A 24,304-nucleotide genomic window follows, 5' to 3' on the forward strand; every position below is an offset into this window, starting at 1 on the left:
CACACACACAAATGTAGAATTAATGAATGAATTCAGCAAAGTGTCAGGATACAAAGTCAACACACAACAAAAATCAGTTGTATTTCTAATATGCTAACTGAACAATTGAAAAAAAGGAATTGTTGGTGATGATGTGGAGAAAAATGAACTCTTGTGCACTGTTGGTGCAAATGCAAACTGGTATAGCCACTGTGGAAAACAGTATAGAGGGTCCTCAAAAAATTAAAAACAGAGTTATCATATAATCTAGCAATTCCACCAGTAGGTATTTACCCAAAGAATACAAACACATTAATTTTATTCATTTATTATTTATTTATTTTTTAAGTAGCCTCCATACTCAGTGTGAAACTCAACATGGGCTTTGAATTCGAGACCCTGAGATCAAGAACTGAGCTGAAATGAAGACTCAGACACAACCAACTGCGCTACCCAGTCACCACCCAAAACACTAATTTTAAAAGATATATGCATTCTTATGTTTAATGTAGCATTATTTACAATAGCTAAATTATGGGAGCAACCCAAGTGTCCATCCATAGATGAATGATAAGGAAGATGTAGTACACACACACACACACACACACACACAGGAATATTACTTAGCATAAAAAAGAATAAAATCTTGCCATTTGCAACAACATGGATGGATCTAGAGAGTATAATGCTAAGTGGAATAAGTCAAAGAAAGACAAATACCACAAGATTTCACTCATACATGGAATTTAAGGAACAAAACAAATGAACAAAGAAAAAAAAGGAGACAAACAAAAAGCAAACTCTTATATATAGAGAACAAACTGATGATTACCAGAAGGGACGTGGGCAGGGGGCTGAAGAAAAGAGTGGGGATTAAGGAAATTAAGAGTACACTTGTCATGATCAGCACTGAGTAATGTATAGAATTGTTGAATCACTATATTGTACACCTGATACTAATATAATAAAAATAAATTTTAAAAATAGAATTACCATATGATCCAGTAATTCCATACCTGGACATGTACCCAAAATAATTAAAAACAAGATTTTGAAGAGGTATCTGTGCACCCAAGTTCATAACAGCATTATTCACAAGAGTTAAAAGGTAGAAGCAACACAAGTGTTCATCAACGGATGAATGGATGGCAAAATATGGTGTATACATACAAATGCAACACTATTTAACTTTTAAAAAGAATGCAATTCTGACACATGGTATAACATGGATGAACCTTGAGGACATTATGCTAAGTGAAATAAGCTAGTTACAAAAAAAGAAATACTACATGATTCTACCTATATGAGGTACTCAGAGTAGTCAAAAGAAAGAGACATAAAATGGAATTGTAGTTGCCAGGGACTGTAGGGAAGGGAGATTATGGAGTTAGTGTTTAATGGGTATAGTTTCAATTTTGCAAGATGAAAAAAGAGTTCTGGAGATAAATAATGGTGATGGTTACACAATAATAATAATATACTTAATATCACCAAACTCTACACTGAAAGATAGCTAAGATGGTAAGTTTTATGTTATGTGTATTTTACCACATTAAAAAATTGAAAATAATCCACAAGTCATGGTTTATGGGTTATTTTGTGCTCACAATTCTATTGATCTGTATATCTGTTCTTATGCCAGTAGCACGTTGTGATTACGTAACTTCGTAGTAAGTTTTGAAATCAGAAAGTGTTGAGTCCTCCAACTTCGTTCTTCTTTTTCAAGATTGTTTTGTCTATTTGGAGTCCTTACATTTCCATATGAATTTGAAGATTGGCTTTTGCAATTCTGCAATTTAAAAAAAAAAAGGTCATTAGAGTTTTGCTAGGGATTGCATTGAATCTGGAGACCGCCTTAGGCAGTATTGCCATCTTAACAATATTATGTCTTTCAATCCATAAACAAAGGGTATCATTCCAATTATGTAGTATCACTGTATTAGTCTCTGTTCTCCAGATAGACAACAAATAGGTTAGGAGAGAGAGTGAGAGGAAGGAGAGGAAAGAGAGAAAGAGAGAGAGGAAGATTTACTATAAGGAATTGGTTCATGCAGTTATGGAGGCTGAAAGTTCAAGATCTGTAGTTGGCAAGATGGAGAAGGAAGGAGGGCAGGTGGCAGGAAGTTGGCAAGGAAGCTAGTGGTATTGTTCCACTTTGAGTCTGGACGACTGAGAACCAGGAGAGCCAATGGTATAAATTCCAGTTGGAGTCCAAGTCTGAGGACGGAGAACATCAGTGTACCAGTTCTGAGACAGGCAGAGAGGAAGCTTTCTTTCTTACTTTCTTTATACTCAGGATTTCAAGGGACAGGATGAAGTTCACTCATATTGGGGATGGAAATTTGCTTTACTCGATCTACCTATCAAAGGTTAATCTTGTCTAGAAATATCCTCAAAGACACACCAGAAATAATGTTCAGCCAAAAAATCTAGGCACCATGGCCCAGTCAGGATAACAAATAAAATTAACCATCACAACTGGTTCTTACCTGCAGCCAAAGTTGAGAACCATTGCTCTAGATACTAGAAAGAATGAATTCTACAGCCTGGAACTGTCCCCAAAGAGTTAACAGTCGTCTTAATTGTTAGGTGCTCCTCATAATAAGTAGGAATACAAGTTAAGAGAATGGCTAAATAGGTTGGCTAAGGATGCAGAAATCGGAGGAAATGATATCCTAACAAAAGTTTGTTATATATACATCTAGAAACATTCATTTTTCCCCTATCTCCATACAAGAGAAGCAGATTCTAAACATGTCAACAGGGATTTTGATCTCTTTAAGCAATGAACTACTAATGCAGGTTTGTTGCACTAAACAAGAAAAATGACTTTAATTTTCCAGCATAATTTGAAAACTTGCCATTCAATTACTAAATATTTTAAAACTTTTCAGTATGTTCCCTCTTGTGTTCTTATAAACCTTTTATGAGTTGGGAAAAATTCGTGTCACATTCATGAATAAGTAAGCACAAAGGCTGCATTGGTGCAAACTCAATGATCACCACTATTTTGTTTTGTCATTTGGCAGGAAGAATAGATTTAACATCTAAACATAACACTGCATTTGTGATGTTTTATTCTACAGCTCCAAATTCTAAAATACAGAAGTTGAATCTGTTTATCCTCTGGTAGCATATTTAGGCACAAAAGGCAAACTTTTGAGTGCATCCTATTGCTTATTGGTCAAGTCTGGACCCTTTCTCCATTTAGCAAAGCATCTTTGTCAACAGCAACTGGTAAAAAGTGCATGAAAAAATGAGAAAGGCCAGCGATGCATTCTTATCTTGATCAAAAGCTGATTCTGACTTCTTTCTCGTTATAATCAAGCTAAACTCAGAGCTAACCACCTCTGGGGGGACAGAAAACCACCTTAAGGAACAGACTTAAACCACCTGAGTTCAGAAATCTATTTTCTTATTCTGTGTGATGTAGCGAACTTTGAGGATGTTATCAAGAAGTTTTCTTTTTATTCATTTATACAAGAGGAAATGGTAATGTGTATCTCATAGGGTTGTCATAAATATTAAATGAAATAGCCTATTTAAAAACAATAGTGCCAATTTAGAGATGCACTCTGTAGGCACTTGTTCCCTCCATCCCTCTCTTAATGGTTTTCTGTCACCTTTCCTCTTCCTCAGGTAGAATGTACGAGGACTTCACTTATTGTCTGTCGAAACCTATACTGTGAGGGGTGCCTGGGTGGCACAGTGGGTTAAGCCTCTGCCTTCGGCTCGGGTCATGATCTCAGGGTCCTGGGAGCCTGCTTCCCCACCTCTCTCTCTGCCTCTCTCTCTGCCTGCCTCTCTGCCTACTTGTGATCTCACTCTCTCTGTCAATTAAATAAATAAACTATTTAAAAAAAAAAAAAGAAACCTATACTGTGGATAAATAAACTATTTAAAAAAAAAAAGAAACCTATACTGTGGATAACCCCACGTAATAATCCGAGGCTGAACTTGATCTAAAAGGGACGGAAGAAAATAATCTTTGCCTGATCCCAATAATTGGTGGAAAAGAAGCTGAGGGGGAGTACAGTGAGCCCAGAGACATTGGACACTCTAGAGAATCACAGAATTGTGAGCTCACTAAGATGGCTGTTGTTTGAATTGATTTGCTGGTGTGTTATATCAGCCCTAGAGGTACTACAAGAGAAAGAAAGAGATTTCCTTGATATATAATTGAAGCTAATTTTCAAATTCTTAAGAGACTGTATGACCCAATCAGTAAATTCCTATCTATCCTAACTGCCCACCCTGTGCAGCTGGGCGAACCCATTCTCATGAACTACATGAGGATGTTCAAATTTGACTATTAGAACTGCTCCATGTAAAATTCTACTGCTATCAGATTTCCCAATTTTATTGTTTTTTTTTTTAATTTTAATTCAATTAATTAACATATGTTATTGGTCTCACGGGTACAGGTCTGTGATTCATCAGTCTTATATTATACTTAGTGCTCATATAGTGCCCTCCTTGATGTCCATCACCCAGTTACCCCATCCCTCCCTCCGCCTCCCCTCCAGCAACCCTCAGTTTGTTTCCCATGATTAAGAGTCTCTTAGGGTTTGTCTCTCTCTCTCTCTGGTTTCGTCTTATTTTACTTTTTCCTGGTTTCCCCTGTGATTTTAGCTTATGCTTTGCTCATTGTACTTGATATCATCTCCTTAAAAAAATCAGAAAAACAAAAATCTGCACAACAGTTCAAATTTAAGATGTGACCTCACTAACTCCCAAAAATTCCACGAAAATTATAGTAGAGGGGTACAATGACAGTAAGAGTGTATGCCTTTTCCTCATCAAAACCCCCTTCTATCTCTCCAAAGACAATTACTGTATTCACTTCTAAAAAATCATGGTAGAGTGTCCGTCACAAAAGTTACCATCTTTGCTAATTTTAAGTGTACAGTTCAGTGTTATTAAGCACATTCATATTGTGTAAACCAAACTCCAGAATTTTCATCTTGTAAAACCTAAACTCTATACTAGTTAAACATTAGCTCCTCTCGTCCCTCTCCTTTATCCTTGGCAACCATCTTTCTATTTTTCTCTCTGTATGATTTTGACTACTATATGAACCTCATATAAGTAGAATCATATAGTATTTGTATCTTTATAACTACCTTATTTCACTTAGCATCATGTTCTCAAGGTTCATCCTGGTGGTAGCATGTGTCAGTTTCATTCCTTTTTGTATTTTTTTTTTAATTTTTTATTTTTTATAAACATATATTTTTATCCCCAGGGGTACAGGTCTGTGAATTGCCAGGATTACACACTTCACAGCACTCACCAAAGCACATACCCTCCCCAATGTCCATAACCCCACCCCCCTTCTCCCAACCCCCTTCCCCCCAGCAACCCTCACTTTCTTTTGTGAGATTAAGAGTCAGTTTCATTCCTTTTTAAGGGCAAATAATATTCCATCGTCTGTACACATCATATTTTGCTTATCCATTCATTCATTGTCAGACACTTGGGTTGTTTCCACCTTTTGTTTTCATACAGTGATTAAATTTGCAAATTACAGTGATAAAGAAAAAATTTTTATTTGTTTTTTAATTTAATTTTTTTCAGTGTTCAAAAATTCATTGTTTACGTACCATACCCAGTGCTCCATGTAATACACGCCCTCCTTAATACCCACCACCAGGCTTACCCAACCCTCACCCTTCCCTCCAAAACCCTCAGTTTGTTTGACTACAGTAAATAATGCTGCTATGAACTTGGGTGTACAGATCTTTCTTCAAAACCTTGCTTTTAATTATTTTGGTTATATGTCTAGATGTAAAATTGCAGGATCATGTGGTAATTCTATTAGATTTTTAAGGAAGCATCAAACCGCTTTCCACTGTGGCTGCACCATTTTATCTTCCTCTAACAATGTGCAAGAATTCTAGTCTCTCCACATCCTTCCCAACACTTGTTATTTTCTGTCTATTTGATAGCAGTTTTCCTAAAAGGTGGTATTTCATCATTGTGGTTTGAGGTTCAATTTACCTAATGATTAGTGATGTTGAACATCTTTTCATATACTTATTGGCCATTTTTTTAATCTTCTTTGGAGAAATGCCTACCCAAATCTTTTGCCTTTTTTTGAATTAGATTGTTTGTTTGCTTTTTTAAAATTGCTGAGTTATATATATAAAATACCAAGAATACATGTATTCTTGGTATTTACTCTTTATCAGATACATGATTTTCAGATATTTTCCTCCAGTTGCCATTTTACTATGTTCATAGTGTCTTTTGAGGAACAAAATTTTAAAGTTTTGAGGTAGTTCTATTTGTCTGTATTTTCTTTTGCTGCCTGTGCCTTTGAGGCCATTTACTGATTTTTGACATGTGTGCCAGAACCATTTAATGGCAAAAGAAGTTCCTTTAACAAATGATATTGGGCATGCAAAAGAATGAAGTTATACCCCTACTTTGCACCATACACAAAAATTGACTCAAAAATGGATCAACGATCTAAATATAGGAGCTGAACCAGAAAGTCTTGGAAGAAAACATAGTAGTAAATCTTCATAACCTTGGATTTGGCAGTGGATTCTTAGATATTACAGCAGAAGCACAAACAGCAAAAGAAAAAAAAATGGATAAAGTAGACGTCATCAAAATTTAAAATTTCGTACACCAAAGGACATAATCAAAAAGTGAAAAAATATTGTTCAGGATTAGGAAGACTATTTGTAAATTATATATCTGATAAGTGACTAATATCTACGATACGTTACAACTTTTACAACTAAACAACAAAAAAGATCCACAACCCAATTTTCAAAATTGGTAAAAGACTGGGGCCCTTGGGTGGCACAGGTGGATAAGCATCCAACTCTTGGTTTTGGCTTGGGTTGTGTTCTCAGGGTTGTGAGATGGAGCCCCACATCGGTGGAGTCTGCTTGAGATTCTCTTTTTCTCCCTCTGACCATCCTGCTTGTGTTCTCTTTTTCTCTAAAATAAATCTTTTTTTTTTTTAGTGATAAAGAACTTATTATATAAACATCTCTTCAAAGGAGGTATGCAAATAGTCAAGGAGCATATGAAAAGATGCTCACTATCCTTAATCATTAATGAAATTCAAATCAAAACTACATGAGGTACCACTTCATACCCACTAGGATGGCAACAAGAACAATGGCAAACAATAACAACAACAAAATAAGAACAACAAAATATAACAAACCCTGGTGAAAATGTGAAGAAATTGAAAATCTTGCACATTGCTGGTAATAAAGTAAAATGGTGTAGTCACTGTGGAAAATAGTGGATTCCTGAAAAATGTTAAAAATAAAATTACCATGACCCCATAATTCTATTCCTAGGTATATATCCCCCAAAACTGAAAACATATACTCCAAGTACATGTACACACATGTTCACAGCAGCACTATTCACGAGAGACAAAAGGTGGAAATAACCCATCAATGGATGAATGGATAAACAAATTATGGTATGTACACATATGGAATATTATTCAGCAACGAAATGGAATGAAGTACTGACACATGCTACAACATGGATGAAACTCAAAAATATTATAGCAGGGGTGACTCAGTTGGTAGAACATGCAACTATTGATCTCAGGGTTGTGAGTTCTAGCCCCATGTTGGGTCTATGTAGAGATTACTTAAATAAATAAATAAGTCTTTAAAAAATTGCAGTAAATTAAAGAAGTCAGATACAAAGGGTCACATATAATTCTATACATGTAATTCTATACATGTGAACAATCCAAAATAGATAAATCCATAAAGATAGAATATAATTTGTTGATTCCTGAGAGCTGGTGGGGAGGCGAGAATAGGGAGAAATTGCTTATTTGGCAAGGGGATTTTTACCTTGGAGTGATGAAATTTTTTGTAATTAGATAAAGGTGATGATTGCACAACATGGTGAATATACTATATGCCATTGAAATGGCACTTTTAAATGTGGCGTATTTTATATGATTTTTATATTATTTTATATGATTTTTTTTAAAAATCAATTTTTAAAACAAATGTTTAAAAGAAGAATATTATATTCACAGACTTGCCAGGAAAGCTGGAGAAGTAGACTTGGAAATTGACCACAAAAGGAAAGAAAAAAAAAAAAGAAGGCCAGGCAGTCAGAATTACATGACATTCACACCATAGAATTAGCCTGGAGGACTAGTGCTGCTCTGAGATTGAGGCTATGTGCCACAGTTTGCTTAGAATTTTCCTCTATTACATTATGGATGGTGCCATGGGTAACGTTATCCCTTGAAGAAGAATGTTGTGCTATTGTCAAAATATGAATTCCTCTTTGGTCCTCCATCCTTGCTTCAGTATCTCAGAGTCCTAATGGGGCACATCTGACTAGCTGAGTCTCAATTCAAGTGCCCACATTCTTGCTCAAGGGTGTTGGGAAAAGTATTCGGCTTTTTTCTGCTCATATAGGAAGAGGCAGGTCTTAACCTGATTCACCGAACACAATATTCCTTACCAAAAAAAAAAAAAAGGCTCACATGTTTAGTAGTCTTTTTCCTCCAACTGGTAAATGTCTACTGCATATTTAACCTTAATTTGGAGTTCCAGGTCATGCAGGTAGAAAATACGAGGAAAGGAGAAAAATAGCTCCATTTGCAGATGACATCCCAGTGGAAAACTGGAAATGCTAGTGAAAGACTCTAAAAACTACTGAGAACATTTGCTAAAATGGCCAGATACAAGATGAATATACAAATGCCATTAGCTGTTCTAACCCATTAGAAACGGGAATTGGAAATGTTCCCATGGGGGCACCTGGGTGGCTCAGTGGGTTAAAGCCTCTGCCTTTGGCTCAGGTCATGATCTCAGGGTCCTGGGATCGAGCCCCGCATCGGGCTCTTTGCTCAGCCGGGAGCCTGCTTCCTCCTCTCTCTCTCTGCCTGCCTCTCTGCCTACTTGTGATCTCTGTCTGTCAAATAAATAAATAAATAAATACAATCTTAAAAAAAAAAAAAAAGAAAGAAAATGTTCCCATTATTATAACATCAAAAATGCTAAATGCTTAAAAAAAATGTGATGAAAAGTTCTGTACAGCAGTCCCCTCCCTCATCCACAGTTTTGTTTTCTCTAGTTTCAGTTGCCCAAGGTCAGCTGTGGTCCTGAAGCACATGATCCTCCTTCTGACACGGTGTCAGAAGGCCAGGAGTTGCCTAATGGTACATCGTGACGGCTGGTCCTTCACTTCACTTCATCTCATCACGTAAGCATTTTATCTCATTTAACATCACAAGGGTGACTACAGTGCAACAAGATATTTTGAGAGAGAGAGAGACCATGGTCATACAACTTTCATTATAACATACTGTCTTAATTGTTCTATTTTATTAATTATTATTAATCTCTTACTGTGTCTAATTTATACATTTAAAATTTATCACAGTTACATATAGGGAAAAATGTAGTATAAATATAGGATTTGGTGGTATCTGTGGTTTCAAGTATCCTGTGGGGTCTTGGGACATATACTCTGCAGGAAAGGGGGGGAATATCATAATCTTTTAAAAAGACATAAACCAAAACTTCAAGAAATTAATTTACCATATCTATCCAGAATTGGAAGCTAATATTATAAAAGATTCAGTCCTCCCCAAATGAATACATAACATGAATAAAATGCAGATCAGAAGAGTTATTTCTGAACTAGATAAAATTATCCATATACAAAAATTCATATGGAAAAATGCATGTGGAAGAGGAAAACTCTCTAAAAATATCCAAAATATTGTGAGAAACAATAGAGAATAGCTAAAATTTTGTGAAGAACAATTGCCTTCAGATATAAAACTTACTATAAAACTACCGAAATAAGGATAGTGTAGCATAAGCGTTAGAGTAGGTAATTGGCCTAGTAAGAACAAATAGAGAGGCAGACACTAACCTGCATTATAAAGATGACTTTTTGATTTAATTGTAAAATGGTAGCTTAGTTGTGGCTTTTTTTTTTATAGTTGACTATTGAACAATACATGGTTCTGTTTGACTAAAACATGTGTGTGTGTGTGTGTGTGTGTATGTCTGTCTATACCCCGAACACACAAACACACATGCACAAAGCCTGAGAGCGTTCATGTCAAATTTTAACAGTGGTTATTTCTAGGAATGAGGATTTAAAAGGGAATAGGGAGAAAGGGCAGGGAGGGGCTTTCACTTTTTATTTGACATGCTTCTGTAGAGTTAGTTTAGGTTGCTTGGGTTTGTTTGTTTTCGTTTATAAAGAGAACAAAGGCATAGTTTGATAGAATCGACAACATATTGAGCAACCAGCATTGAATTACTTTCACTGTTCTCTGTTGAAATGTGCAGTGGGCCTAATTTATTTTTTTAATATCTGCATTCTGAATGCTGCTTCTTTAATAAAGACTTTAGCAACCCTGGGGCCTCATCGGTATGTCTGAAATATAATCTGTTCACTGCATCAGTATACAATTTTAGGCTCATTCACTTCACTATTTGACAATTTTAACTCATTTCAGACATTCCATTGGTTTTAGATTCCTTGGCACAAGCAATGTATCATATTTTTAGCCACTGTTTTGTCTGTCACTGAAGTCTTAATAATACGACATTTCTTCCCTAATAGGTCACCAAATGTTTCTATTTAGACTGGTTTCAACTACTTAGGAAAGACCATTCATTATGGATTTCAGCTTCAACTGCTCAGAATTAGTCAACATAGGTAAGTCATACTTTCCTCATCTCTGAATGATTAGAAGAGCTGCACTTCCAAATAAAATTGTGAGGCGCTATGGACATAAAATACTTCATATAGTGCTCAACACTTCGTAAATCAGTCATGAATATTATAAAGGTCTTCTGTTTTCCAATATCTGACAAAAATATTTTTCTCTGGAATTCTCCCAAATAATAATCTATTTATTAGAATGACAAAATGAGTTAAGTGTTAGGTACAAAATAGAAATATATAGGATGAGGGTAAAAACGGTGGGATAGGTTCCAACAACGCATTTTACTGGCACCATCTTGTATATGGGGGATAATACCCCCATCTATATATCCTGGTGCCATCTTGTATATAGGCGATACAGAGATAAAGTTAGTTGACCAAACTTCCTGGCTGGCATAGTAGAAACTATCAATTATGCCCAGTAATACTTCTTCACTTTCTTTCTGATAGTGGTATCTGAGATTAAAAATTACATTGCCTGGTCCCTGATGCAGCTATGTATGGCCACATGATCAAGTTGCTGGCAATGGGCCAAAAGGAGTGATTGATTGTTCCTAAAAGGGGAAGGTCTTTCCTCACCTGGCTTTTTTTTTTTTTTTTTTTTTTTTTGAGTAGTTTTAGGTTCACAGCACAATTTAGGACAAGGTATAGAGATTTCCCATATCCTTCTAGCTGAAGAGCTTTTTAAAAAGTTATTTTTAGAGGCACCTGGGTAGCTCAGTGGGTTAAATTAAGCCTCTGCCTTCTGCTTAGGTCATGATCTCAAGGTCCTGGGATCGAGCCCCGCATCAGGTTCTCTGCTCATTGAGGAGCCTGCTTCCTCCTCTCTCTCTACCTGCCTCTCCCTCTACTTGTGATCTCTCTCTGTCAAATAAATAAATAAAAAGATTTTTAAAAAATAAAAAAATAAAAAGTTATTTTTAGCATGAATGATTAGATTACATAAAGGAAATTTTGATTATTCTTTTTAGTAGTTATATATGAAAGCCATAGAATCATTGGATTGAGCCACATTAACATTTGTCTGTTCGATTATATTACTGAGTTTGAAATAGTAATTTTACAAATTTGTATTCATAGTTTTTATTGACCTAAACTGGCCACATTTAAACTGCTAATGGTTTCTATATTTACCAGATAAAGCAAAGGATGGAAAAACATTTCACTGTGAAATGTGTCATCCTCCAGGAGTTTCATCAAATTGCCTTTGCCCACTAGCTACAATAAAGCTAATGCATTTACTAACATAAAATAGTGCACTGGTTTTGTTGAGGTTTATTTACTAGTCTAATGATTATTTCAGAAAAGCCAGGACTCTAAAAGACAGCCACATGGATAATTGAATTGTAATGCGTTTTGTTTTCAATTTAGTCAGGTTAATTTCATATCTAACAAAACTAGTGCTTTTCAAATGTTGTGATTGGTTTAATATGAATGAAAAACAAATAATTTGTGAAATATTTGAACATATTAGTTCTAATACTATCTACAGTGTTTTTCAAAGTACATTTTAGTAATAAATATCAACAAGTAATTTGCTGCTCATTTGATAAATTAACTTTTATACATGAGAATGAGTGTTATAAACTTACATTTTTGTGACTAGGAAAGGTAAGATTGTTAGCTCTCTTTTCTGCAAACTTTGAGCTCTGTGACTGCTATCCATCTGAAATGGAACTTACCTAAAAGGTCACTTAATTGAGTTCTTGGTTGTCATGGAATTGGCTGGTTAAATTCTGGCCTACCTTATCATTTTGGTATCTTTTGAGAAATAGAATTTTTATTTATTAAAATTTTTATTACAATGTAGTCAACTTTATCAATCTTTATTACAATGTAGTCAAATTTATCAACATTCCATATGGTCAGTACTTTCTGCTTTCTGTTTTCTTTTTATTTTGTTTTCTGTTTCTACAGAAAACTTTCTATATCAAAGTCATCAAAGTCATTCTTCTATAGTATATATCAAAATCTTATTATTTGATCTTTCACACTTAGATTCCTAATCCACCTTAAATATTTCCATGTATGATGTGATGAAAGGTCAGGTTCTCATTTTTCTTCAGTTAGATGGGGCTTTCTCTCTCTTCTGACCTGCAATACCATCTTTTTCATAAATCAAAAATCCATTCCAGCAAAGCTGCAATGTCACTGTGTACTAAATACAATGATATGCCATCTAATTTAACAACAAAATATTTCACACTCCACTGCACCTTAAGAAAACATGACATTTGTAGCCCACTTTTACTTCCTTACTTTTTTTTTTTTTAACATAATGAGGATGTACTGGTAATAAAAAATAAAACAAAATGTTGCACATGGTGGTACACATGACACTTGAAACACTGCTCAGTTATAACCACATCATTGCAATTTATTGTGTCACCCCACAGCAGTGTGAACTAAGGACAGAGCTGCATAAGATCTCTGTTGCAATGACAGTTGACCCTTGAACAATGTGGTGGTTGAAGGTGCTGATGGACCATAGCTGAAAATCCACATATAACTTTTGGCTCCCTCAAGACTTAACTACTAATAGCCTATTATTAAATGGAAAGCCTTACTGGTAACAGGGTCAATTAACACATATTTTGTATGTGTGTATATATTGTATATATGTGTATATATTATACTATAGTCTCACATAAAGTAAGCTAGAGAAAAGAAAATGTTATTTAGAAAGTCATAAGGAAGAGAAAATATATTTACAGTATTGTACTGTATTTATAGTATAAGTTAACACCATCTGTTTATAAGATAAATGGTCTGTCAGTACCTACATCATTATTGTCTGATATGATATAAAGCATTATAGGTGTTACATATATAACTAACATTTGACATAAAAAATGAAAACATAATGAGAAAAGGAAATTTATAGTTATTTATACATTGATAAATAAGCAGCAGTATAATTGCTTTATGGTAGCCTAGTGTAATCAACACTATTGCTTCACAGTAGCCTGGCCTATATACTAATGGATGAGTTGTTATAAATTTTTTATAGCACACAATATTATAGTCATATAAATAATACAGTATTGAAAACACTGTTGCTTTTTGTAAAAAAGAAAAAAAACACTTTCCTGTGATGATAGACTGATATACAGTTTCTCCAATTATGAGAGGCATACTGTAATTCTTGAAAGCAAAGTTCTAAAGCAGGAAACTAAGACATTGTTAAGTTTATATTAACTATTACTCACCTTATGCCTATGTGAGGATGGGCTGTCCACTTCCTACCAGTCTCATAGGCAATGTTCTGTGTGATGAACCCTTGGGTGTTGCTGGTAATGGTGACACAGAAGTGTCTCACACAGTTCTTGTCCTGTGTTTATTAGGTTTTCATATGAAGACACATACACTATAGAAAAGTTTATTGGCTGTATGGCGTGATGATTAGTACTATTCATTGAGTGGAAGTGGATCATCATAAAGGTCTTCATCCTCATCATCTTCATACTGCGTGGGCTGAGGAGGAGGAGGAAGAGGAAGGGTTGATCTTGCTATCTTTGGGGTGGCAGAGGGGGAAGACATGGAGGAGGCAGGCGAGGAGGAAGGAGACACAGGCACACTCAAAGTGACTTGTGCAAACACATCATAATTTCTGACTTTTTTTTTTCACTTCTCTAAAAATATTTCTATATGGTATCAATTCTTCTTCCACCATTTGCTTTAGTTTCAGTGCCTGAGTCACAGAATGGCCCATGTTGTAGAAGTCAAAGCAGTCTTGAATAATCAAAACTCTTTTGCCAGATTGTCTAACATCAACTTGTTTTCTAACACGGCTTCTTCCATGTCTCTTTCCTTGCTGTCTGACGCTGGTTCCAAAGCACTCATCTCTGTCACGTCATCTTCTGTTCATTCCTCTGATGTGATGTGTATTAGCTCTCGAGTTTCTCCAAGATCCATATCTTGAAACTCTCACCTTTATTGCCATATCCACAATCTCCTTCATGATTTCCCTGATTGGTTCTGTCATAAATCCTGTGAAGTCATGCACAAAATCTGGGCAGTTTTTTCTAGGAGGAATTTATAGTTTCTGGCTTGATGTTTTCATGGGTTTTCCTAGAACAATGACAGCATCTTTGATGGTGATCCTTCCAGACTTTAACAGTGTTCTCTGGAGGTTCTCTTCCATAGCACTGACAATCTTTTCTGTAGAGTACCATGTGTAATCAACCTTAAAAGTCCTTTTGACCCCTTAATCTAGAGGCTGAATTAGAGACACTATGTTTAGAGGTTAAGTAGACTACTTTGGTGCTTTCAGTGTTGAAGTCTGGGTGGCCAGGGGTGTTGTTCAACATCAAAAGAAATTTAGGTGACCAGGTGGGATTTATCCACGGGATGCAAATGTGGGTCAACATTTGCAAATCAATCAGTGTGATAGAACAAATCAAAGGGAAGAGAGAAGAACCACATGGTCCTCTCAATTGATGCAGAAAAAGCATTTGACAAGATACAGCATCCGTTCCTGATTAAAACAATTCAAACTACAGGGATAGAGGGAATATTCCTTATCTTCATAAAATCTAGCTATGAAAAACCCACAGTGAATATCATCCTTAATGGGGGAAAGCTGACAGTCTTCCCTTTGAGATCAGGAACATGACAAGGATATCCACTCTCGCCATTGTTGTTCAACATAGTACTAGAAGTCCTAGCAACAGCAATCAGACAACAACAACAATAACAAAAATAAAAGGTATTCAGATTGGCAAAGAAGAAGTCAAACTCTCTCTCTTCACAGATGACATGATACTTTATATGGAAAACCCAAAAGACTCCACCCCAAATTACTAGAACTCATACAGCAATTCAATAATGTGGTAGGATACAAAATCAATGTACAGAAATCAGTTGCTTTCTTATACACTAACAGGGAAACTGTAGAAAAGGAAATAAGAGAATCATAGCACCAAGAACCATAAGAAACCTGGGCATAAACCTAACCGAAGACATAAAGGATCTGTACTACAAAGAACTACAGAACACTCATAAAAGAAATTGAAGAAGACACCAAAAGTTGGAAGAGCATTCCATGCTCATGGATCAGAAGGATAAACATTGTTTGAATGTCTATACTTCTTAGAGCCATCTGTACTTTCAATGCCATCCTGATTAAAATATCATTGGCATTTTTCAAAAAGTTGGAACAACAATCCTAAAATTTGTATGGAACCAGAAGAGATCCCCGAATTGCCAAGGAAATGTTTAAAAAGAAAAACAAAACTGGGGGCATCATATTGCCTGATTTCAAACTTTACTACAAATCTGCGATCATCAAGATAGCATGGTACTAGCACAAAAACAGACACAAAGACCAGTGGAACAGAGTAGAGAGCCCAGATATGGACCCTCAACTCAATGGTCAAATAATTTTCAACAAAGCAGGAAAAAATATACGGTGAAAAAAAGACAGTCTCTTCAATAAATGGTGCTGGGGAAATGGGACAACTATGTGTAGAAGAATGAAACTCGGCCATTCTCTGACACCATATACAAAGATAAACTCGATATGGATAAAAGGCCTCATAGTGAGATAGGAATCTATCAAAGTCCTAGAGGAGAACATAGGCAGTAACCTCTTCAACATTGGACACAGCAAATTCTTTCAAGATATGTCTCCAAAGGCAAAAGAAACAAAAGTGAAAATGAACTTTTGGGACTTCATCAAGATCAAAAGCTTCTGCACAGCAAAGGAAACAGTCAACAAAACAAAGAGGCAACCCATGGAATAGGATAAAATACTCACAATTGACACTACAGTCCAAGATCTATAAGATCTCCTCAAACTCAACACACACAAAACAGATAATCACGTCAACAAATGGGCAGAGGACATGAACAGACACTTCTCCAAAGAAGACAAACAAATGGCTAACAGAAATGAGATAATGTTCATCATCATTAGCCATCAGGGAGATTCAAATGAAACCACATTGAGATACCACCTTACACCAGTTAGAATGGCCAAAATTAACAAGACAGTAAATAAGTGTTGGAGAGGATATAGAGAAAGGGAATCTTACGCTGTTGGTGGGAATGCAAGTTGGTACAGCCACTTTGGAAAACAGTGTGGAGATTCCTTAAGAAATTAAAAATAGGGGTGCCTGGGTGGCTCAGTGGGTTAAAGCCTCTGTCTTCGGCTCAGGTCATGATTCCAGAATTCTGGGATCGAGCCGCATATTGGACTCTCTGCTCAGCGGGGGGCCTGCTTCCTCCTCTCTCTCTGCCTGCTTCTCTGCCTACCTACGATCTCATAGAGTCACCCTTTGACCCTGCAATTGTACTACTGGGTATTTACCACAAATATACAGATGTAGTGAAAAGAATGGCCACCTGTACCCCAATGTTCATAGCAGCAATGGCCATAGTCACCAAACTGTAGAAAAAAACAAGATGCCCTTCAATGGACAAATGGATGAAGAATATATGGTTCATATACACTATGGAGTATTATGCCTCCATCAGAAGGGATGAATACCCAACTTTTGTATCAACATGGACGGGACTGGAAGAAATTATGCTGAGTGAAATAAGTCAAGCAGAGAGAGTCAATTATCATATGGTTTCACTTATTTGTGGAGCATGAGGAATAACACGGAGGACTCTGGGAGGTGGAGAAGAGAGGTGAGTTGGGGGAAATCAGAGGAGGAGATGAACCATGAGAGACTGTGGACTCTGAGAAACAAACTGAGGGTTTTGTGGGGGTGGGTGGAGGGTGAAGTGAGTCTGGCAGGGGGTATTATGGAAGGCACATATTGCATGGAGCACTGGTGTGGTGCATAAACAATGAATTTTGGAACACTGAAAAAAATTAAATTTCAAAAAAGAACTTCAAAAAAGGTTCCTTACTGGCAAGGTACTTCCTGATGTCAGGGACAAAGCATCAACGGAACCAATTCAGAAAAAGGGTTCTCACTGTTCAGACTTTCTTGTTATACAACCAAAAGACTGGCAGCTAGCATTTATCTTTTTCTTTCAAGGCTCAGGACTTAGCAGTTTTATAGATGAGGGCAGTCTTGGTCATAAATCTGACTGCATTTGCACAGAACAGTAAAATTAACCTCTCCTTTCCTGCCATAAATCCCAGTGCTCACTTCTCTCCCTTACTAATAAATATTCTTCGTGGCATCTTTTTTTCCAGAATAGGACACTTTTGTCTGCATTAAAAATCTGTTCAGGCAGATATCCTTTTCTTCTCAATGACTTTCTTAATGGTGTCTGGGAACTCATCTGCTGTCTCTTGGTTGGCAGAAGCTACTTCTGTTATCTTGACATTTTTAAAGTCAAACCTCTCTCTAAAATTATCGAACCAATCTTTGCCGGCATTAAATCCTTCAGTTTTAGATCCTTCACCTTGCTTTTGCTTTAAGTTGTCATATAAAGACTTCGCTTTTTCTTGAATCATGTTAGAGTGTGTGTGTGTGCATGTGTGTGTGTATATATATGCCTTTCTTATAGCAATGCTGCACGTATAGAAAAGCTGCATTTTCAAAATGAGATAAAAAGGTATTTCACAAAAGTACAAGGTTTTCATGTTTACTGACAGGGATGGCTTCACAACTTTCCTTTTCTTTCTTCAGTGGTCCCTAACAGCGGATGAATTCATTTTGAAAGTTTGGGCAACCATGGCTGCAGATCTCAGTTTATGGTATATATCAAGCAGCTTCACTTTTTTCCTGCAATGTCATGACTTTTCTCTGCTTTTCTGAGGACTTCCAGCTCCACTGGTGGCATTTTGAATGGGTCCCATGTGTTCTTTATTCAAGGTTTATGATATTCCACTAAAAATGATGAAAAATGGACAAGAACTGCAAAAGATCACTTTTTACTGGGATGCACAATTTATTGGAGAGAAAGACTGGTCATGAGATGATTAGCATCACACAGCATTTTATTTTATTTTTTTAATATATTTATTTATTTGCCCTAACAGAGAACAACAAACAGACTCAAGAGATACAGCATAGAAGCAGTGGTTTTAAAAATACCTGGGATATACAGGAGGGAGTTTTTTACTAATCTTTGACCTTGTGCCTGAGGGACAGGGACATTGGGAGACTTCTCCAGGAACAAAGGAGCTGGCCAGCACCATTTCCTTACACTCTTGGCCACCTGCATGTACCAATGCAGCACGGATACTCACTACCTAACTTGCTAGCAACATGTTCTACTCACTGTTTCCTTATTGGTTTTCTGTTTGGATGATCTCCTACTGTTATTGTATTACTATCAATTACTTCCTATATTTTATTAGCTTCTTTATGTATATATAATCAATTTACAGAAATCAATTGCATTTTTATACACTAATAATGAAACACCAGAAGAAATTAAGAGAACGATCCCATTTATAATTGCACCAAAAAGAATAAAACACCTAGAAATAAACTTAACCAAAGAAGTGAAAAGTGAAAAGAGAAAGACCTATACTCTGAAAGCTATATAACATTGATGAAATAAATTGAGGATGACACAAAGAAATGGAAAGACTTCAGCACTCAAGGATTGTAAGATCAAATACTGTTAAAATGTCCACACTACCCAAATCTATGGATGCAATGCAATCCCTACCAAAAATACCAACAGCATTTTTCAGAGAACTAGAATAAATATTATAATCTGTATGTAACCATAAAAGACCCTCAAAACCAAAGCAGTCTTGAAAAAGAACAAAACTGGAGGTATCACAATTCCAGATTTCAAGATATACTACAAAGCTGTGGTAATCAAAACAGTATGGTACTAGCACAAAAAAAGACAAGTAGATCGATGGTCCAAATAGAGAGATGATAAGATGGTCAAAATGGAGAGCCCAGAGATAAACCCATGATTATATGGTCAGTTAATCTTTTTTTTTTTTTTAAAGATTTTATTTATTTATTTGACAGAGAGATATCACAAGTAGGCAGAAAGGCAGGCAGAGAGAGAGAGAGGAGGAAGCAGGCTCCCTGCTGAGCAGAGAGCCCGATGCAGGACTCCATCCCAGGACCCTGAGATCATGACCTGAGCCGAAGGCAGTGGCTTAACCCACTGAGCCACCTAAGTGCCCTGGTCAGTTAATCTTTGACAAAGAAGGAAGAATATGCAATGAAAAATGATAGACTCATCAACAAATAGTGTTGGGAAAAACAGAACAGCTATGTGCAAAAGAATGGAGCTGGACTATTGTCTCACACTGTACACAAAAATAAACTCAAAATGGCTTAAGGACCTACATGTGAGACCTGAAACCATAAAAATCCTAGAAGAGAGCACAGACAATAAATTCATGGACATCAGCCATAGAAACATTTTTCTAGATATGTCTTCTGAGGCAAAAGAAACAAAAGCAAAAATAAACTATGGAGACTACATCAAAATAAAAAATCTGCATAGTGAAGGAAACAATCAACGGCATCCTACGGAATGGGAGAAGATATTTGCAAATGACATAACCTACAAAGGGTTAATATTCAAAATATATAAAGAATTTATACAACTCAACTCCCCAAAAATAAATAATCCAATGAAAAAATGGGTAGAAGAAACAGACATTTCTCCAAAGAAGACATACAGATGGCCAACAGATCCATGAAAAGATGTTCAATGTCAGTCATCATCAGGGAAATGCAAATCAAAACTACAATGAGATACCACCTGTCAGATTGGCTAAGCTAAAAAACACAGGAAACAACAGGTATTGGTGAGGACATGGAGAAAGGGAAACCCTCTTGCACTTTTGTTGGGAATGCAAACTTGTGCAGCCACTCTGGAAAACAATATGGAGTTTCCTCAAAGATTTACAAATAGAACTATAACAGTAATCACACTACTGTGTATTTACCCCAAAAATATAAAAATATAGATCATAGGGAAACATGTACCCCTGTTTATAGCAGCATTATTTACAATAGCCAAACTACGAAGTAGCCCAAGTGTCTATCAAAGATGAATGGATAAAGAGGTGGTACACACACACAGGAATACTATTTAGCCATAAAAAAGAATGAAATCTTGCCATCTGCAACCAGATGAATGGATCTAGAGAATATAATGCTAAGTGAGATAAGTCAGTCAAAGACAGATACCATATGATTTCACTCATATGTGGAATTTAAGAAACAAAACAAATGAACATCAAAAAAGAGACCAAAAAACAGACTCTTTACTAGAAGCTGATGGTTATCAGAGGCGAGGTTGGTGGTAGGAAGGGTGAAACAGGTGATGGGGGTTAAGATTATACTTACCATGAGCACTGAGTTGTTGAATCACTATATTGTACATCTGAACCTAATATAGCACTGTATGTTAACTATATTGGAATTAAAATTATGAAAGGAATTTTTAAAAAGCCATATTCTATGTATCTCAGTTGTAGATTCATGCTGTACATATTAAACATTCTGAAAACTTCCACAATAAAGAAAATTATCTTTGCCTAATCCAGCTGTAAAGAACCTATGTTTGCCCAAGTACTCTTTAGTTACACAACACACCTATTTACATGCCTTAGAACCAAGATATAATATATACTTTGAGAAATTTTGGTATGGTCTACTTATTTTACAAATGAGTAAAATAAAGTAACAAAGTGCTGAGAGTAATAAAAAAAAAAAGTCTTATTTTTCCAGAAATGGTCTGAGCATTTATTGGTTCTATCAGTAGTAAGAACAAGAACCAGTTTAAAAAGATCCCAATCTTTCAATAACTTCACATCAGTAGTCAATGATCACCCCTTCCACGAGTCAGCCAACCAAAAACAACCTTACTCTAGTACACATGCTTCTGAAAATAGCCAGTCAGCAATAGTTTCATTTAACTAACTATACAAAAACAGAGGTTAACCAATCCCTAACCACTTCTTACAAGTCTTCAAGTTTATATATAATGAAAAAAAATATTGAGATCAGGTTTCTGGGGAAAGGTGTAAATAACATTAATTAGTTCAAAACAATTTTCCATCAGAATCTATTGGTTTCTACTATACTTTCAGGTGAGAATTTTGTTCAAAACCTGAGGAAGTCTAGCTGAGAGTAAACTGTGTACTCTTGAAACTTGGTAGCTGTGCTATAATACGGGTATTTGGAGGAGAGATCACATCTTCCTCACTCTGAAGGAATTTTAGGCTTTTCGAATAAAAACAAGTTCCAGAGACAGCGCATTTGGCTACAAAAGTTTAATCTCAGGGATGAATCCAGAGATTCATAGGTCTTTATCTTTTATCTATTGGCTCTTTATATCTGAAAGGAGCTTTAAAAGCCTAGCTATTATTCTGACAATAAAATTTTGGTTGGTTGCTTAACTCCTGAGAATTAAAAGGTTCTTGTCCTCTGTTATAGGAAAGTACTCCTTGTTCTCTGCACATAAATCAAGTAAACTCCAGAGTCAAGTTTTAAACCCACCTAAACCTATCAATGACAATGTTGCATTAGTAACTGTGCTTCTGAAAGCCAGAACTTTCATCACCAACTTGATACTTTTAGCGTGTTCTTAGTGCCCTTCTCAAGTTACAAGTTAGTCAATCATTCAACTCTTTATTGAATGCTTATTATGTGCTATGAAGCTCTAGGTCAGTAGTTCTTAACTTGGACCATATATAAACCAACTATAAGGATTTAAAATCATGATGCTCAGGTCCTGTTCGTGGAAATTCGTCTAGTGTGTACCCCGAGTAGTGAGTTTTTTTTTATAGAGCTAGGCTGATTTTAAACCTGTAACTATTGAAACCCAGGGTCTTAAAAAGATATTTGTACACCTATGTTCATAGCAGTATTATTCATGATAGCTAAAACATGGAAACAACTCAAGTGTAAATCTACATATTAATGGATAAATAAAATGTATATACATGTAACTGAATATTATTCAGCCTTAAAAAGGAATAAAATTCTTAAAATGCTACAACACGGATCGACTTTGAAGAGATTATGCTAAGTGAAATAAGCTAATTATAATAGATAAATAGTGTATGATGTCACTTATGAGTAGTCAAAATCAAGAGATAGAAAGTAGAATAGTGGTTACCAGGCCCAAAGGGAAGGGAGAATAAGGAGTTATTGTTTAATGTATTTATTTCAATTTTGCAGGATAAAAAGTCCCAGAAATGGATGGTGGTGGTTACTCAACAACATGAATGCAATTAATACCACTGAACTCTACATTTTAAGGTAGTTAAGGTGATAAATTATATGTATTTTACCGCCAAGAAAGAATTGAAAAACAGGGGCACCTGGGTGGCTCAGTGGGTTAAGCCTCTGCCTTCGGCTCAGGTCATGATCCCAGGGTCCTGGGATTGAGCCCCGCATCGGCCTTTCTGCTCAGCCAGGAGCCTGCTACCCCCTCTCTCTCTGCCTGCCTCTCTGCCTACTTGTGATCTCTGTCAGTCAAATAAATAAATAAAATATTTAAAAAAAGAATTGAAAAATAATCTTTGGCCATAGATAAATGGTTTACTTCTGGACTCACAATTTTATTTCTTTGATCAATATGCCCATTCTTATGCCAAGCCTACTTGTCATAATTATGTAGCATTGTAATAAGATTTGAAATCACGAGATGTGAGTCCTCCAACTTGTTTTTCTTTTTTGAGATTGTTTCAGCTATTTGAACATTTGCAAATCCATATGAATTTGAGGATTGGCTTTTCCAGTTCTGGGAAAAAAAAAAAAAAAAAGACCATTGAAATCTTGCTAGGGATTGCACTGAATCTGTAGATTAGTATGGGTAGTACTGCCAATGTAGCAATATTAAACTTTCTAATCCAGAAGCATAGGCTCTCTTGCCATATATTTAGGTCCTTTTTAATTTCTTTCAACAATGTTTTATAGTTTTCAGTATACAAGACTTTCACCTTCTTGGTTTCATTTATTCCTAGTATTTTACTTTTTTGGATGCCATTATAAGTGAAATTTTTTTCATAACTTCCTTTTTGGATTATTCACTAGTAGTATATAGAAATACAATTAATTTCTGAATGTTGATCTTGTACCCTACAACTTTGCTGAATTTGTATCCTAGCTGTAGTATCAAAATTATCACCTAGTCACTGGTCAGGAAATGATTATTTTTTTTCTCTGGTATCCTCAGCCCAGATTTAGGCAGCCTGAAATGAGGAAATGGTCACTGGTGTGGTGAGAGATTGGTTCCAGAGAAGTCTTCTAGCTCAGGCTCAAAGAGAAAGGGTGTCTTCTGGTAGCTACAGGACTCCACAAGCATCAAAAATATTATCATGTTGCACAAGTTCCCTTATATTCTTAGTTTTGAGTTTTTATCATGAAATGGTGTTGGATTTTGTCAAATTTTTTTTTTTTTGCATCAGTTCCAGTGATTATGTAGTGTTTTTTCATCATTCAATTAATGTAATATGGTACATTGATTTATATTCTATGTCGAACTAACCTTGCCCTCCTGGAATAAATTCCATTTGGTCAGAGTGCTCAGCCTATTAATATGCTGCTGGATTTGGCTTGCTATGAGGATTTTTGCATCTATATTCATAAAGGACATTGATTTCTAGTTTTCTTGTAATGTCTTTAAATGATGTTGGTATCAAGGTAATGCTAGTCTCACAGAATGAGTTACAAAGTGTTCCCTCTTTTACTTTTTGGAAAAGTTTGAAAAGGATTGGTGTTAACTT

General features: G+C 35.9%; 1 long non-coding RNA gene across 1 annotated transcript in view; it reads left to right on the forward strand.

The window, feature by feature from the left end:
- Positions 1-24,304, forward strand: part of LOC131835850 (uncharacterized) — a 68,236-nt gene that overhangs the window by 29,634 nt on the left and 14,298 nt on the right. Inside the window, exons 2-3 of the long non-coding RNA XR_009355384.1 lie at positions 9,064-9,192; positions 10,573-10,668. This is a non-coding gene — a long non-coding RNA (uncharacterized LOC131835850). The remainder of the gene's footprint in view (positions 1-9,063; positions 9,193-10,572; positions 10,669-24,304) is intronic.

This window comes from Mustela lutreola, chromosome 7 (assembly GCF_030435805.1).
Source record: "Mustela lutreola isolate mMusLut2 chromosome 7, mMusLut2.pri, whole genome shotgun sequence".
In the NCBI taxonomy this organism is placed as follows: Eukaryota; Metazoa; Chordata; class Mammalia; order Carnivora; family Mustelidae; genus Mustela; species Mustela lutreola.